This window comes from Megalobrama amblycephala, linkage group LG13 (assembly GCF_018812025.1).
Source record: "Megalobrama amblycephala isolate DHTTF-2021 linkage group LG13, ASM1881202v1, whole genome shotgun sequence".
NCBI lineage: Eukaryota > Metazoa > Chordata > Actinopteri > Cypriniformes > Xenocyprididae > Megalobrama > Megalobrama amblycephala.
In genome coordinates, this window is record NC_063056.1 from 1,021,161 (window position 1) to 1,040,122 (window position 18,962).

Here is an 18,962-nt window from a genome sequence, read left to right on the forward strand (position 1 = left end):
AGGGTGGGCCGTAAATGGCCCGCGGGCCGGCAGTTTGAGACCACTGGCATAAGGTCTTTATATATTTGTTTACTGTTAGTTGTAATGAGTGTTTCTGTGTAATTCACTGTGTATGTTGATGATAATGCAAGAGAGAGAGAGTTTATGGATAATATTTTAATGCACACTTGCAGTGTTTTATTAAGCTCTTACAGAGATTTTCTAGACGCTTCATCTTTTGTGTGAAATACAATAAACATTATAAATCTCATCGGTAAACAGGCTTGTACTAATATAGTGGATAAAAACAAGAAGACAATAAAAGTTATGACTGTAATTAAATTAAACTATTCCTGTTCTATCTCCATGCAGCATATATTCGCAGTTTCTGTGTCCTGACTGACTCCTGACACTGGAGAATCAGCTCTTGAAGCTCCGCCCTCTCAGGCCGAGTGCATTTAAAGGGCACACAATGAAACAGCGTGTTTTTGCTCACTCCCAAAAAGTGGCAATTTTTATTTTGCAGGGCAATGTGGGACAGGCACTATTACGCATCTTCTGAAAGAGTGCAGCATCTCCAGATCCAAAAACAAGTGAAGAAGAAGCAGAAACAAGCGATAGAAGATTGCTTATGCACAAGTAAGCTAACATGATCATCAAACATTAACAGCATATAAATCAAAACTGCCTAACGTTACTGAACGAAATGTCGAACCCACGCAGAGGTATAGGACTGTTTTCATCACTGTTCCAAATTTGATCCATACTTAGTCCTTGACAAAAACATGACTTTCTCAGCCTTTTGTCCAAAATGTTTTTTATCTACATTCAAGTGTTGAAAAAAAAAGAATGAATAATGCTAGAATAAAATGTTTTGTTTGTTTGGTTGGTTAGAAGCGGAGGCTCTATTCTTTCTTTAGATATATTGTATATTCAGATATTCATACAACAAGATATTCTGGGGGCCATGAAAGTTTTGTGAAAATGATCAAAAATGCTGCACTGGCTGGCAACTTCAGTACAGGATGTCAGAATTATTGTGCTGACAAGTGTAGAGATTCTTCACACAGGTGGCAGTGATGTAACGCGTTTTGCACATGTTGGGGTAAACAGTGACGAATGTGAAATGAAGGTGGCGTCAGATGAAGAAGCTGTTGTGGAAGATTATGGTGTGGAGGCATTGGGTTTGGCTGACATTTCGTGCAGCACATCAGAATCATCAGCAAGAGCTTAATTCCAGTTATTACACTGTTTCAACTGGTGCATGTTGGGAACAGGATGGACAGAGTGTGGCAGAGGGAACACAAACTGCACATTATGCCAGTGCTGACTAGAGAGATGTCTCACCACAACACAGAGTGTGCATAGAGGAAGACATGCTATAGGGCCTCATTCATAAAACTTTATGTGTGTTTAATTCCAAAAGTTTACAGGTGTGGAGACTGCTGATGTCAGCGGACTGCTGAATCTAAACATCTGAGCCTTATGAATGAGAGTCCAGTAGATTTCCAGTGATTAGAGAGAACCTGTCCAGAGGAGAACTGAGCGACTGAGTCTGGTTTCTCCCAAGGTTTTTTTCTCCATTCTGCCACCTGATGGAGTTTGGGTTCCTTGCCACTGCTTAGTCTGGGTTTAAAATTCACTTAACTCTTTCCCCACTAGTGTTTTCTTAAAACAGTGCCAGCCAGCACTAGCATTTTTTATCATATTCACAAAAATTGCATATATATGTATATGTTCATTGCATACATAATATATGTATGTATATATATATATATATAGACACCTGCTTTCAAATGCTCCTGTATGTTTCTGTGTAAGCGCTTGGTGACATTGATGACTATTTACAATGTTTTTGAAGCGTTAATCATTGAAGCCAATCACAGACATATCAGATGAGCCGTAAACACAATGGCCAATCAGAAGTGTTTACATATCCGCTCAACAGTGCTCAAAGCATCACATTTTTAAAATTTCAGTACTGACGTGGTACCGAAGTCGGTACTTTTGACAACTCTACTCTCTTGGGTAGGTACTTATTTTGAATAAGTAATTACTTCACGACCACTAAAAAGTATGTTCTATATAGTATGAATGTGTATAGTATGACTGTAATCTGGAGATTCGCCATGTTGTCATTATCATGTGACCTAATTTAATTAAATGAAATATGCATGATGTTTGTAACGTGATTACGTCATGTGTGCGGATCACAAAGCTAGTGCAAGATGAGCATTTGTGGTTAAAAACTATATAAATAGTTTCTCTGAATAAGACTGAATATTCTTTGTCTGGGATTGTGTTGAGCCCTTTGAAGCTGCACTGAAACAACCCCCAGTGAAGTCCACTATATGGAGAAAAATTCTGGAATGTTTTCCTCAAAAACCTTAATTTTTTGAAGAAAGAAAGACATGAACATCTTGGATAGCATGGGGGTGAGTAAATTATCAGGAAATTTTCATTCAGAAGTGAACTAATACTTTTAGTTGTTTCCTCTAGTTTGGAGTGGAAAATGACATTTAGGAAATGTCTTCCTCCTTGCACACACTTGACTGGTGGAAAAACTCAGATCAAATGAGCAGACGAGTCCCAGGACTGCAAGTCCATTCTTAATGTCTGTTTCTTGGCAAGCCACTGCATGACCACACCTTGCACACCACTCCCTTTCTTCCCGGATCTACATGCATACATGGCTTCTGGTCACACAGTGTCAGTGTTATTGAACTGAACTGAACCAACATTAAACTGTGTTGAGCTGAATATTGACACTGTTGTTTTTTTAGAGATCCTTTACAGAAGAATTTGAATTTGAATTTTGAATTGGTAAAGTTTAATGAAGTTCGCATTGATTCTCTTCTCCCTTGTTCTACATGCATACATGGCTTCTGGTCATGCAGTGTCAGCCTCGCACACCATGACAGTCCTGCAAGCCTACCAAGCACACTTGATGAGAGACTTGAGGATACTGCTGCATTGGATGCAGAGGCTGTTGGTGAGCTGTGCAGAGCATCAGACTTTACCTAGCACATTGCATGCTCAGATTGCTGCAGCATGTAAGCAATGGCTGCTCTGGAATGCCATTTGGGCCTCACCTTAACCAATATCACAACCATATCGCCACTCGAAACACAGGTGTCCACCTGTTCCGGTTGTCCCTGGCTCTTCAGACTTTTTCAAATGCATCTGTGTGGCTCTGATAATGAGGCTTCAGAATATTTGCTTCATGAATTATCTTGATGACTGGCTGGCCCACTCAGCGTGTCCGGCAGCACAGTATCAGGATATTGTCCTCAAGCTTTTGAAAGACTTGGGGCTGCGAGTCAACTTGGACAAGAGCGTACAGTTGTCACACCACACCAATGTTTTTTTGGTTCTAGAGTTGGACTTGAGCCTTGCTTCAGCTGAAATTGCGATCACTTTGGCAGCTTGTGAAGATGATCAAGGTCAGGCATTTTCTTTCTGAAAGAACATTCCACAGGATGTTAAGGCATACGGTTGCATCTCTACCCTGATCATGCTGCATGTGAGACCCTTTCAGCTGAGGATTAAATCCAAGAAATCGGAATCATCAAGGGTGTATGGTTGCGACCCATGTTAATGTTGGTGCATAGCTCCCTCCTGTGGGCACATGGCAATGTACAATTGTATTCGTTCAGGGGTCAAGTCAGGGGTGTCCAAACCTGCTCCTGTAGGGCCACTGTCCTGCAGAGTTTAGCTCCAACATTGAGTAGGATTAGAAACCACTGGCTTAAGGGCCGTGGTTTTATTTCTTGCTTCTAGGTGAGGATTGTGTGGATCCTGTAGACTGCCCCTTCGGTTCAGTGTTGGATTTCTTGCAGGAGCATTTTGACGCTTAAAATGACGCATTTTTCTCTTAAGATGGCGCTGCTGGTGGCATTGGCATCTTTTAAGAGAGTCAGTGATGTCCATGCATTTTCAATCAATTCAGTGTATATGGACTTGTACACCAGGCCTGTATAAGGTTATATTGAGACCTTGATTAGGTTACATGGTTGAGGTAATGCTACACCTTTTTGATCTTAAGTTATTTCCTTGCAAGCTTTTTCTCCTCCCCCATTTGAGTCAGAGAAATGGGAAAGAGGTTAGGATCCAGTTAGGAACTTAAAGACTTATAATTATTGTGCAGGTCAATGGCATATGTCTGACCATCATTTTGTATGCTTTGGAGGTTCCAACAGATGAGCTGCAATTGCTAAGCAAAGATTTTCTCATTAGCTGTTATGAGAAAGTCTCAACGTATGATTTATGGAGCCTATGGGGCACATGATTTGCCTGTGCTTCTGGGCATTCGGGCATCTGTGTGGGCCCTTGTTATAGGAGCCTCTTTGCAGGACGTTTGTATGGCAGCAAGTTGGTCCTCTCTGCATACTTTTGTAAGGTTTTATAACCTGAATGAAGGTTTGGCTCTTGCTGTACAGGATTTATCAATCTTTGCACAGATTTGATCAGTTTTGTCTAGTGTGTAACTATTTTCTTGCAGTATTGGCAGCTACAGTTTGCATGGAGTTACAGAATACTGTTTCTATTGTGTTATTACACAGTGTTGTGTCTCCTACATAAGTGAAGTGACGTGTTGCCAAGTATGGTGTCCCATACTCAGAATATCTGCTCTGCATTTCACCCATCCAAGTGCACACAGCCGTGAGTATTGAACACACACCCAGTGGGCAGTCGTTTTTGGTGCAGCATCCGGGGAGTGATTGGGGGTTAGGTGCCTTGCTCAAGGGCACCTCAGTTGTGGGTAATGACAGTGGAAGAGAGCGCTGTTCATTCACTTCCCCCACATACATTTCCTGCCGGTCCTGAGACTTGAACCCGTGACCTTCGAATTACATGTCCGACTCTCAAACCATTAGGCCACAACTGCCCCAAATGTCTAGGTTACTGAATGTAACCTTGGTTCAAGGGCTTCAGACCTCAGGACCAGTGATGTATTCCTATTGCGTCATTAGCATCTAATTCACACTCGGAGAATCAGAGTAACGTATAACCTAGATGTTTTCTTGCCGAATTTACTACTATAAATCTGGATGTGTGCATGAGAAACGGTGTACACTTTTTTTTAATGCCCACTTTTTCTGAATATGCAATGTCGAGGACCTTAATCTTTGCCAGCAGAATATTAAAACAGCCTGGGATTCCCACTGTAATATAGAATTCAAATCCATTATAATCAAGTTATATTACTCTCCCCTGGCAGCCATAATCACAAATTAAATTTGTGTGGAATTAAATTATACAAGCATCAATATACATACATACTACAGATCAGTAAATGGGTTTAATTTATTGGACAGACAGTCATAATAGCACTGAAGTGTGTGGAATAAAGATGTTGTGTCATCTAGATTTGCCATCTAGTCATTTAGATTTGTTTTGTTTTTGTTTTTGTGTGGTGACTTCACAAAAGTCACAGAGGGACAGAAAGACAAGAGTAATGACAAAGAGCTCGATTGCTTGGCTTCAAATTTGACTGCACTGTGTTTTCACATCTTTATTGTGAGAAGACATTTTCTTTTTGGGTGTGAGGTTAATAATAAAAAAATGATATGCTTCAGTAGAGCAGATAAACTGTGTCAAACACAGCTGGGCCGGCAGGCCTGCATCCGGCCACCACAGAGCTAAATTGATGGTTGTTGCAACGGAGAGGACATGAAAAACTGCCCCTTTTTCTTTACTGTATGACATGAATAGAGATCTAGGTGTCGCCTATTTTCCCACTGCATCCCCCGCCGCTCTTACTGCAGTGCTGAGTGACAGCTGGATGTGAGACAGCACAGATGTAAAAAGACTCTGATTTCCAGAGTTGTGAGGAACGATACATTCAAATATCATTGTCTGAGCTAGTGTTTAGAAGCAGACATGTCTGCCTGGGGATTATGAGCATCTCACTGCTGTCTGAACACACACATTTGATTCGGTACAAAGAATATATTTGCTATTTTATGTTACTGAATGGCTTCTACAGTTTTCAGAGAGAACAGAGTGGATGGAACAAACCTTTAAACCATGCCACTGTCTTTCTGTGCAATCTGCCTCCATTTAACTCTGCTTTCACCACCTCTTAACCCTCTGGAGTCTGAGGCTGATTTGGGGCCTGGAGAAGTTTTGACATGCCCTGACATTTGTGCTTTTTTCAGTAGTTCATAAACATATTAATGGAAAAAGTGTCATTACACTGTATTCAGCACAAACTAGGCTACAATAATATGTGAGGAACATGTATGTACATGTTTGTGTTTTTGAAGGAATAACATTTATGCGTGGTTATTGAAAAAACAAAAAACTTAAGTCACTGAAATAAGGCCAAAAAAAAGTATAGTAAATCTGTGTTTACAATACTTTAGGGTATTGGAGGTTGTAGACTAGAGTTTTTGCTTCAAAATTATGTAAAAATTATGCTGCCTACTCCTTCATATAAAACAATATATTGATTTAGTTTTTGTAAGACACTTTTTGACAAGAAACACAGTATGCGTGGAGGCGTGAATCACCACTGAATAATGGGCCATTCTCACCTGAGAAGACAAAAGAATTGCATAGTAATGAGCTGAAATGACTTGCATATTAAATATCAGAGATGTAGGAGGTTAGCAGGGGTCAAATGCAGGAGATGGTCTCTGTCATTTATTTACAGAGCTATTGTAAATAGATGTAACTTATCAATGTCCATCAGAGAATTATGAAAAACGTGCATTACCTTACATCTATCTCTGGACATATATCCACTTATGCAGCTGAGATTTACAGATTCATTCGGTCTAAACACATTTCTCTCTGTGCTTCACTGCACACACACAAACACACAAAGACACATTATCTAAGGGCTAAAAGCAAACCTCATAACAGACAGGCTTATAGTTTTATATTTTTGGTAGGATTACATAAAAATGTATTTGAATGCATACCTGATATCTGTTTGTCACTATAAGTAACTGAACATATTTCTGTGCAACTAATATTAATTCCTTGTGTTGACCCCACCTCTTCGCTGATGTACTGGGATATAATGTTGTTGTTTTTTTTTCTGTCAAATTACCAACGTTTTCTATTTATATTTATTTGGTACATTACACGTGCCTGACATGTTATATAAAGTTCTATCAGGACCTGAATCAGTAGCTGGGGCATTGAAGTAAACAGTAACACCAGCTGAATAATGTTCAGCATTAAAAATTATAAACTTGAAATGATGATCTGTGAGTCGGACAGTTTTTAACAAGCTCACAGCTCTGTTACATTAAACTTCTACCTTCATGACTGCAATATCCAAAAACTGATGCACCTCTTGATGGAAATAAATGTTGTCATGTTATTTCCATCAAGAGGTGCATCAAATTTTTGATCAAGATCTTGTATAGACAATGCAAGAGGTGAGCACTCTGTAAAGTCTCCTCCAGCACAACCCAAAGACTTTCAATGAATTTAAGGTCTGGACTCGGAAGTGCCAATTCATGCGTGAAAATTATTCTTCATTATTCCCAACCATTCTTTCACAATTTCAGCCTGATGAACCTTGACATTGTCATCCTGGAATATGGCCATGATTCCTACATGGTTGTTTAAGAAATGAAAAGCTACAAATTTCATCAATTAGGGTTAAAAGAACTGTTGCCAAACATATAACATGCTATAAATATAATGATCACTGCAATAATCATCCAGTCATAGACTCTTAAGCGTTTTCCTATTTAAATCCTTTTTTTTTTTTTGGCCGGGCAGTGTGTGTGAGTGTACAGAAGATTGGATCTCATTTCATTAGTGCACAACACGTCACTGCTTAGAAGGGAAATGTTAGGAACAGACATTGTTTGAGTATGGATGGATGGATGGGTGGATGAATAGATGAAATTATGCAGTCTGTGTTGCAGTGACAGTTCTGTGTGATTGAGCATCGTTGCACCAATGACTCAAATTACCTCAGCAGATTCCCTTGTTGCCAATAAATGCTGCAGCAACTGCTTAGCCAGGCCAACTAATCATGTGCCTTTGTCAATGTATTTGAGACGAGGGATCATTGTCACTTACATGAACCATCACAGTCCTGACTGCTCGCTGTTTGAAAGATAGATGACTTATAGATTTTGTTTACAGTTAACAATCATTTATATAGCCAATATCAATAGTGTTTTCTTCCCATTTTCCCACATGTGCATTTTCCCCTCACTTACAGAGATAGCTTTAAGAAGGCCTATACAGTGGGTACGGAAAGTATTCAGACCCCCTTAAATTTTTCACTCTTTGTTATATTGCAGCCATTTGCTAAAATCATTTAAGTTCTTTTTTTTTTTTTTTCCTCATTAATGTACACACAGCACTCCATATTGACAGAAAAACACAGAATTGTTGACATTTTTGCAGATTTATTAAAAAAGAAAAACTGAAATATCACATGGTCCTAAGTATTCAGACCCTTTGCTCAGTATTTAGTAGAAGCACCCTTTTGATCTAATACAGCCATGCGTCTTTTTGCGAAAGATGCAAAGTTTTTCACACTTGAATTTGGGGATCCTCTGCCATTCCTCCTTGCAGATCCTCTCCAGTTCTGGTAAACGTTGGTGGACAGCCATTTTTAGGTCTCTCCAGAGATGCTCAATTGGGTTTAAGTCAGGGCTCTGGCTGGGCCATTCAAGAACAGTCACGGAGTTGTTGTGAAGCCACTCCTTCATTATTTTAGCTGTGTGCTTAGGGTCATTGTCTTGTTGGAAGGTAAACCTTCTGCCCAGTCTGAGGTCCTGAGCACTCTGGAGAAGGTTTTTGTCCAGGATATCCCTGTACTTGGCCGCATTAATCTTTCCCTCGATTGCAACCAGTCGTCCTGTCCCTGCAGCTGAAAAACACCCCCACAGCATGATGCTGCCACCACCATGCTTCACTGTTGGGACTGTATTGGACAGGTGACGAGCAGTGCCTGGTTTTCTCCACACATACCACTTAGAATTAAGGCCAAAAAGTTCTATCTTGGTCTCATCAGACCAGAGAATCTTATTTCTCACCATCTTGGAGTCCTTCAGGTGTTTTTTAGCAAACTCCATGCGGGCTTTCATGTGTCTTGCATTGAGGAGAGGCTTCCATCGGGCCACTCTGCCATAAAGCCCCGACTGGTGGAGGGCTGCAGTGATGGTTGACTTTCTACAACTTTCTCTCATCTCCCGACTGCATCTCTGGAGCTCAGCCACAGTGATCTTTGGGTTCTTCTTTACCTCTCTCACCAAGGCTCTTTTCCCCCGATAGCTCAGTTTGGCCGGACGGCCAGCTCTAGGAAGGGTTCTGGTCATCCCAAACGTCTTCCATTTAAGGATTATGGAGGCCACTGTGCTCTTAGGAACCTTAAGTGCAGCAGAAATGTTTTTTGTAACCTTGGCCAGATCTGTGCCTTGCCACAATTCTGTCTCTGAGCTCTTCAGGCAGTTCCTTTGACCTCATGATTCTCATTTGCTCTGACATGCACTGTGAGCTGTAAGGTCTTATATAGACAGGTGTGTGGCTTTCCTCATCAAGTCCAATCAGTGTAATCAAACACATCTGGACTCAAATCAAGGTGTAGAACCATCTCAAGGATGATCAGAAGAAATGAACAGCAGTTAAATATATGAGTGTCACAGCAAACGGTCTGAATACTTAGGACCATGTGATATTTCAGTTTTTCTTTTTTAATAAATCTGCAAAAATGTCAACAATTCTGTGTTTTTCTGTCAATATGGGGTGCTGTGTGTACATTAATGAGGGAAAAAAATGAACTTAAATGATTTTAGCAAACGGCTGCAATATAACAAAGACTGAAAAATTTAAGGGGGTCTGAATACTTTCCGTACCCACTGTATATACATTTTTCATAGTAGTTCTGTGTTATTCTTATCTAACTCTCCCATCTAGAAAAACTCAAAGTAATACCACCTAAAATAATGTTTATGTTGGTCCAATAGAGTTTAACAGGTTTAACAGTGTTGGGGAAGTACGTCAAGTTACAAGCTATTCATAATTTCAATCATTTCAAGTACAATCATGCTACACTTTAAAAGTGTAGCTACTACAAGCGACTAACAAAGTCTCTGTTTCCACCTGATATTAAAATGTGTGTTCAGTGATCTGATAACAAGTTGTCAGCCAATAAGACACATCGCTGTTTCCATCTGGTTTAAGATATGTGACCACTTGTGATCTGTAACATACTGCTCTGAGGTTCGAATAGCCCTCCTCCTAAGGAGTGGCTTCCATATGCTCCTAACAGATCTAGAAATGTCCAGGAGGGAGGCAGAGTGGAAGCGGAACAGAAGGTAAGATGGAGGGTTCAGGTCCATGAAGTGGAAGAGGGCCTGCAGACTGAGGCAAAGCAGGCGGAGCAGGCCGGGCAGGCAGATGGGGTAGAGCAGGCTGGGCAGGAAGGGATGGAGTCCACCACAGCAGCGCAGATGGGACTGAGGTGGACTCTGGAGTGAACTCCTGGGTTGAAGCACAGTGCATGGCCCAAACACACCAAATAGCCATCGCAGTGACAGGGAGTACAATAGACAGTGGGTCCTCCTCAGGGAGGCCTAGACTGGACATTGCTGCTGAGATGCCAGCTGCTCGCACCGACATCAGTGGTGTGTCCTCCAGGCTTGAAGCCAGTCTCAAGAGCCTAGGGAAAGCCTTAATGTCTTCATATGCAGCGCTCATGACGACCGGGAACACAGATGTGGTGTCCATGATGGCTGAAGACTCTGGTGAGACACCCGTGAAGCCTGGAGACTCTGGCTTAGTGTCCGCGATGGCTGGAGGCCCTGGCGTGGCGGCCATGATGGGAAGAGGCTCTGGCATGGTGGCCATCTTGTCTGAAGACACCGGCGTAGCGGCCATGATGGGATGAGACTCTGGAATGGCGGCCATGACTGTTCTTCATGGCAGCCATCTTGACTGATGTCTCTGGTGCAGAAACTGCAGGACAGGAAGGTACATAAAGCAGTGGGCTAGCAACCATCAGAACTGGGCATGTGACTGTGATGGGCCAAGCTCTCCCCAAAAAGTGTTTAAGGGAAACAAGGAATCAGTGAAGGAGGAATCAGCCAACAGCAGAGCATAGTCCAGAAATTCAACGAGTGAACCTCGAGGACCATCACGGATCAGCTTAGACTGATATTGTTCATTCAATCCATAACAAAAGAAATCATTAAGTGCATAGTCCAGGAGGTCAAAGAAATTAGCAATGGCTAGAAAGTCCTCAATGTGGTCCTCAAGTGATCGATTACCTTGACGTAGGCGGATGATCTGAACTGCTGGATCCATAGCTGGCAAAGTATTCTGTGACGTACTGCTCCGAGGCTCGAATGGTTGAGGATTCAAATGCAGTTTAATGGGGAAATCCAAAGCATACACAAAAGCCAGGCAAAGGTCGAAACACAGATGAGCAGTCCAAACAAAGGGAATATCCAGGTGAAGGCAAAACAGGGAAATACAGAGAACAAAGAAATAATAATCCATGGAAAAAAGGCTTAGAAATGCAGTAATACAGGCTACAATGCTTTGCAGGGAATGAATGAGTGAACCATGTGTAGGCAGAGCTAATGAGGCTAATGAGTAACAGCTGTATGTAATCATGGCTGATAAGTCCGGGCAAAGGATTATGGGGAATGGAGTCCATGAAGGTGTGAAAATAGTCCAGGGTGGAGTGCCCTCTGGTGGCAATCAAAGGCACTCTAGCTAGTGACTGTGACATTATCATATTTTGCTGATAAACCTTTAAAGAAAGATCTGTTGGAGGCATCAACCCGCATTATTTCAACTTATTTTTAAAATAATAATGTTTAACAGTGGAATTCATGGTGAAAAAACTACATTACCCATGATGCTGTACAGAAAATTCCATCAATTAGACTCACGCCAAGCAAAACATGACAAAATAGCTATTTAGCTCTGCCCTCTCTTATGAAGCATCATGACAATCTCTTTACCCTCTCAAAATACTTGTTTTTTGTTTTTGTTTTCATATATATATATATATAAAATCAACAAGCCCTCAGGAGACCACCTTTTTTATTCTAATATTAATTTTAATTTTTTTTAATATTCAATTTTTATTTGAACAGTTTTAGTTTTCATTTAACGTTAATAACCCTGCATCACACAGTATGAAGGGAGAAGGAGACAGTCACCTACTTTTGGCACTGGTGAGTGCAATTCATGGGGTTCAAGTCCACAGTGATCATCTACACATCAACCACCATTTCAGAGGAGAAGCGAGTCAGAATGGAATTCACTAAGACTGTCATTGGACCCCACTGGCTTTAATTTTCTAGACACAAAACACTGAAACATGTTTCTTAAAATCTTCTTTTGCTTTCCACAGAAGAAAGTCATACAGGTTTAGTAGGTGCCGGTGCCTATCTCATGGTTTTGTAAAGCACTCGTATATGTTTCTAGTAGCTCAGGTATAATGGCAGATATGAACGAAGGAGCTCTGCCAGACCTGCGGAGAGCTAACTCAGAATGTGTATTCATGTATGAGCTAAATAATAAACAGATGGTAGTCACAGCAATCTTAATGACAAAATGAGCCAAAATGAAATGATAGTTCATTAGCAAGAAGATACAATTTGGGGGTCAAATTGCAATTGTAACCTTTCACTGCGCAAATTGAAAATTAACCTTTGGGGCACTGAATCATTCACAGCTGAGGCTGCTACACTACAAAGCCAACATTTCATTTCCTTGCAGAAAATGTGAAGATAGGGGGAATAATAATTACAAATAATCATAATTATTACCACAGACAGATCTCTGCACTCCTCGCTGCATTACATAAATCATATGAGACAAAACAGTAAAAAAAAAAAAAAAGGATAAAAACACTGAGCTGCTCACTTTGTAATAAGTCTTGTATGAATGCATGTTTACAAAGTGTTGAATTATTTAATTCTTAATGTTCTATGTGACAAAGCCCTGTAATTTGAACTTTGTCATATTTATAAGCGGTCGTTAAAACTAGCTCTGTAGTGCGACCACTTGTAAGTGCATTATGGTGATCTCATTAGCTGATCTTTTGAGTAGAGACTGGCTTTAAAATATGTAAGACTTTTAAATTAAAATAACCAAAAATATTTTGTTGACTCGTGTACTTACAATGGCTCTCATTCATGAAACTTCTGTAAATATACGAGTAAATTCTGAGTAATTTGCTAGTAAAATGGATCTTCCCGAAAACTCTCCTCTAGATTCACAAACGGTTCATAAACATCAGATTTCGATAGTTAAACATGTTAATAAATTCCAATCATTCCTAAATAGGGCACATGTGCATGCTGATTCACAATTAGCATAATCCCTGCCTACCAATTACAACTACATAATTTACGTGTCCAGGAATGCTGTGGATTCTTCTGGACTCCATTCTCAGGGTTCGCACCCGTATATTGGTCACAATGGACTGACATAAGGCATCTGAGGTGGGTCTTGAACCCGGGTCTTCCAGTCAGGGCAAGCTACAGTACTTGTCTACCTCTGGTCTATTGGGGAAAACAGTTTGAAGAAGACCCATGTGCAGAAGGAAAGGCAAACTAGGAAGCTCAGATAACTCAAAAGCAGACTTTACTTGATCTTAATTTTTTAAATACAAACAAAAGAGTAGTCATAACTTTACAACAAAAAACAACAACCATAATGTAAGCCAAATGGCAACACTTAATTCTTCTAGAACTCAGGAAATCCATACAGGGTAGACTCAAGTCTGAACACAGCTCAATAAAATTGCCAAAATGAAAAAGGACAAAATACAGGTGGAACAAATAATCTTGATGAGCAGTCCTAACTAAAGAGTTCACAGCACCTAGTGGCTGGGAAAGTCATTGCAGGAGGGAGCAGACAACGCTCTCTAGTGGCGTGAAGAGTCATTGCAGGAGGAGTCTTAAAATATTGCATAAATGCTAAAGAGACAAATTGGCCATATGCCTAACAATTAATATTTAATTAACGTGTCCAACAAAGTATTTTTAGCCAGCAACAAATGCCAGGTTTCATCAGAGATGACAGAGAGAATTATTTATTCCAGTGTCTGTTCGTTTTAAAACAAGAACTCTCTGTCAGATTCTGTCATTGTATCTGAAGAGCGCGAGCCCTCCCGCATCGCTGTTCCTGTCTGAACGGATCGTCAACATCCCACCGCTGTATGGCCAGATGATATGAAAACTATGTTTCTCGGATGGATAAAGCAAACCAGCTTCTTGCTATTAAAGTTTTGATGGATGAGGATTGAAATCAAAGTAAAGACGATTAGTTGCACATTAAGCACGCGAGTCCGTTATATTGATGCGCAAACAAATCATGTATGAGCGCTCTCGACGCGCACTGATCGCACACTGTATTCATGCACAGACACATTTCAGTACATTCTCCTTGTTTTCACGCACATTCAGGATAATGTCTGGATTTGTCCTGTGTATGTTGCTGTTAGGGATGGAACCGTTCGGTTCTCCACTCACGGTTCGGCGCGCGCTTGCATCCCAAATCTGACGACGCATTAATAATATGGTTTGAAAACAACGTGCAAAACAGATAAAAAAAACCCCACCAAAATGGATTCGGTTAATGTATGTTTCAGTCGATGAATGTGCATTCTGGTTTCCCAATATTTTACAACAGCGATGATCAAAAGAACATGAACAAAACAGTCACTGTAAACAAATGTTCGATGACGTGCCGAATGCTCTATGACAGTTATTTACGCCGTCATCACCCGGGTGTTGATAGCGCGCGAGCGCAGGTGAGACCTGACCATCTCACGTTGCTATCTGTGTTTAAACTAAACTCATTTAAACCTTGCAAATTTAAACATTCATCCATAAGACACGAAAGAGAGCTCGCGCTCTGTGAGGAGGTGTGTGTGTAGGGCCTACTCTCATCCAAAGCGCATTCATGGAGGGCCGCGTCACAGCGCACAAATACTCCTTCAAGTCTTGCACCTAAACGGACAAATTCACACAAAAATTATGTCAACATGCCCATCTTAGCGAGTATCCTAACAAACATAGTAGGACAGACAACGCATGTGTGTCAGTGTCAGTGTACTGGATCTTTGGATTATGTCTTAAAGGGACAGCAGTCTAATATTCCTGCTCTCTGTTTTATTGCTAATCAAAAGACGAAGAAATCACTCTTGACTGAACTCTTGTAACTTAATGTTTCACCTTTAATGTTTCATCTATCTCTCTCTCTATATTATATATATATATATATATATATATATATATATATATATATATATATATATATATATATATATATATTTTTTTTTTTTTTTTTTTTTTTTTTTTTTTTTTAATTATTATTATTATTATTATTATATTGGGGGAATTCAGGTTGATTGGGACACTTTTCCTCAATCATCTCAATGGCCAAAGTATCCCAATCAACCTGAATTATATACATATGCCATTTTGCATTACCATTTTCTGTGTTCTTGACCTTACAGCCTACATTTATATTGTAGATCTGTAGATGGCACGTTATGGTAATACTTCACAACAAGGTCTCATTTGTTAACATGAATTAATTTGCGTTCCGAAGATGAACGAAGTCCCTTAAAGGTGCAATATGTAAGATGTGTGCAGTAAAATATCTAAAAACCACTAGGTAGTGTTGTTTTTGGCGGCCTGTTTTAATTTTAGTTTTAGTCTAGTCTTTGTGTCAAGTGGTAATTTTAGTTTTTATTAATTTTAGTCACGTTCATACTCTTTTTAGTCTAGTCAAGTTTCAGTCGACTAAAAGTCTGAGCATTTTAGTCTTATTTTAGTCAGAATTATCCATGACTATTTTCGTCTAGTTTTAGTCGACGAAAACTGATGACATTTAGTCTAATTTTAGTCAATGAAAATTGTATTTTAGTCTCTTTTTAGTAATGCAATTCTATTTAACCCAGTCAATATAGTATAAGTACCTAGTAGTATAGACAAAACCAAAATTTTCTTTTAGCCAAACCCATTTCAAACAAGGTTATCTTATTATATTATTGTTACCTTATAGATAATACCTTATAATGCCTTCAGATGTCTCTTCACCCTTTAAGACCTGGAGGCTTTTTTAGAGTGTTTTTTTTTTTCTGAGCGACAAACACAAAAGTAAAGACTCGTAACTCCAAAACTGTAGCAAGGAGAGTCAAAAGGTAGGTATCATTTGATAGAACACTTTTTAATTTTTTAGAAAATATAAATTACATTTGGACATTTTCATGCTGAAAAACTGCTGATAAAAGACCAAAAAAATAATAATAATAATAATAAAAAATTTATATATATATATATATATTATATTATATTATATTATATTATATTATATATTATAAAAATTATATTATATTATAATTTTTAATTTTTTTTGTTTGACATGGAATAACTCAGGAAAGCAATAAGATCAGAGAAAAAAAAATTTTTGTTGATGCTCTCCTACATGTGAGCTGCATCTGATTCAAATTTTGTGGCATAAAGTATGGTTAAATAACGTGTTGTTCATTTTTTTGCCACTAGATGGTGCCCATGGATGGTAAACTCAGGTTTAAAAGGCACTTCTCAGCACTCCTTAGGAGTTTTTCAAAATGTTTACATATTTCCCTACATATCGGTCCCTTTCTCTGTGTCAGACTTAACTTTGTTTGTCGTCATTTATGCTAAACTCACCACAGCTGATTTTCTAAATAATGCCGTGAGTGGGGCTTGAGGAAGTGATGTCGACTGCGTCTGCGCAGTGCGACCTGATGCAGCTCCTGAAGTGAGACACAGGAAACAGAAATACTGCAAAATAATAATAATAATGCGACTAACGAGATGTAATAACGTTATAACATTTCGTCTCGCCTCGTTTTGGTCAATGAAAATTAAGAGACATTTTATCATAGTTTTTATTTTGTAAACCACATTTAGTCTCGTTTTTATTCGTCAACAATATTGCATTATACGTTTAATTATAGTCATCGTCACATGACCAGCATTTACGTCGCGTCGCGTCTCGTCTCGTTTTCGTCACGTGATAAAGGTTCGTTAAAGACAATATTTAGTCATAATTTTCATTGACGAAAGCAACGCTACTCCTAGGCCAGTGTTATATATTTTGTTCACTTGAGTATTTACAATATTCAAAATGTTTGCAACTATTTGTAAATCATGAGAAAATTGCAATTGTAACCAAGGCTCCGGGACGCGTGAGGAGTCTCCTGTCAATTACCCGCGTTACCCTCGGTTTCCGGTTTATTTTGTAGAAACCATGGAAACACCAAAGACGCTTTAATATTTACATGTTTTAATAGACAAGGGAACAACTGTTTTGATATATTTATAGACAGAAAACTGATTATTGTAATATAGCTCAACACATTTAATCTTATTGTTTAAATCTAATTTTCTTGATTTGTTGCGCGTCTCATGCTTCACCACGCCTCAGAGAAAAACACTATTTTGTGAAGTAGCTAACATAGCATAATCAGATCCAGCTTTATTTTTAGTAGTAATACAGCATTTTCTCATCATACAATATGTTTTAAAATGAATTGCATGCCATTTATCAACACAATCCATCCAGCATTTAATCTGATATTGTAAAATCGATCTATCTTACTGCAGTGTGTAACAGTGTCTCACAGCAGCCGCCGAGCGAACGCACAGAGTAACGTTATAACATCATTTTCAACACTCTCAAATGTATCTAATATGATAAACAGAGCTGCGTTACCTCATACTCATGACCGGAAAAGCGGAAGCGGCGCCGGCGACTGTGTCATAATAAAAGTCCCACTGCTCATGAGGCGTGTGTTGATCAATCGCTCCAGCTCCTCGTTCAGCTCCACAACACTCGCTCCTGCTCTGCTTCATACTACAGTAACGTTAATAATCACATCCGTGAACATGATTTCTTCCCGAGTCCAATCCTTATTCCATTCCACCGTCTGTGAGGTGAAGACCACATGTCCCAAGATTCCACGCTCAAACTTGGCGTCATCAAGCTACGCCTTTGTTTGAATAGGGTTCTAGCGACCTCTAGCGGACAGAAAATATTACATACTGCACCTTTAATGGTAAAGGTGTGACTGCAGTCTAAGTGGAACAGAGGGGGTAATCCCTTATTGGGTACTCCACGCTAAAAAGTTTGGGACCCACTGTTGTAAAGTGTTACCCACATAATTCAACCAACTATGACAGATCACCAAACGGTACATAAATATGTTCATAAATTACAATAAATTGACCACTACTTACTATTAATATGACTTCTGGTGCTGCATGGTCATGTAGTCAATTCGTTTCTGGTCTTTTTTTCACCTTCTTCTTCTTTTTTCTTTTAGCTTCACCTTAAAATAGACAACAGCTGGCCGATTTATGGATAAAAGCGGGAAACTACCGATCCACTTCACACTGTCCAATGACATTTGAGCTTGTTGTGCAGCATCATCACGATTGGTTGCGTGTCAAACAGGCGTCGATGAATTAATATGATTTTAATTGAATCGACACACATATGGTCCGCAGTTCTATATCTTTTGTAAACAGCTGGTCACAGTTATGAATATGCGACATAAACTCGTATTTTCCGACTTTTAATCGATTTGTTACTGTCATATTGACTATAATTCAAATGAACTTTGTTTTACTGACCACAGTATTAGTGTTGAAAGGGGCACTTTTGATTCCTTCTGAGAAAGACAGGTGCAGTGAAACACCTCAAACGAGCCTAAACTCGCAAAGTCACGTGATTTCAGCAGACTAAGCTGCGCTACGTCATACTGTTACGAAACATTTTAAAATTCTGATGATTAACCGCCAGATGGCGTTAATGCAGTGAATCAGCTTTACCTGATCTCGGGTCAGTTTTTGCAACGTAGGTTCATTTTTAATTAATTTAATGAATTCTAATACTGTAATGAGAATGATATTTAACTTCTAATTGGTGTAGTTTGCCATGCCCAGCCTAATAACACACACAACGAGCACTACACATTTCACAGG

General features: G+C 39.5%; 1 long non-coding RNA gene across 1 annotated transcript in view; it reads right to left on the reverse strand.

The window, feature by feature from the left end:
- Positions 1 to 18,924, reverse strand: part of LOC125243307 — a 56,868-nt gene extending 37,944 nt beyond the window's left edge. Inside the window, exon 1 of the long non-coding RNA XR_007179015.1 lies at positions 18,216 to 18,924. This is a non-coding gene — a long non-coding RNA (uncharacterized LOC125243307). The remainder of the gene's footprint in view (positions 1 to 18,215) is intronic.
- Between the last annotated feature and the right edge of the window lie 38 nt (positions 18,925 to 18,962).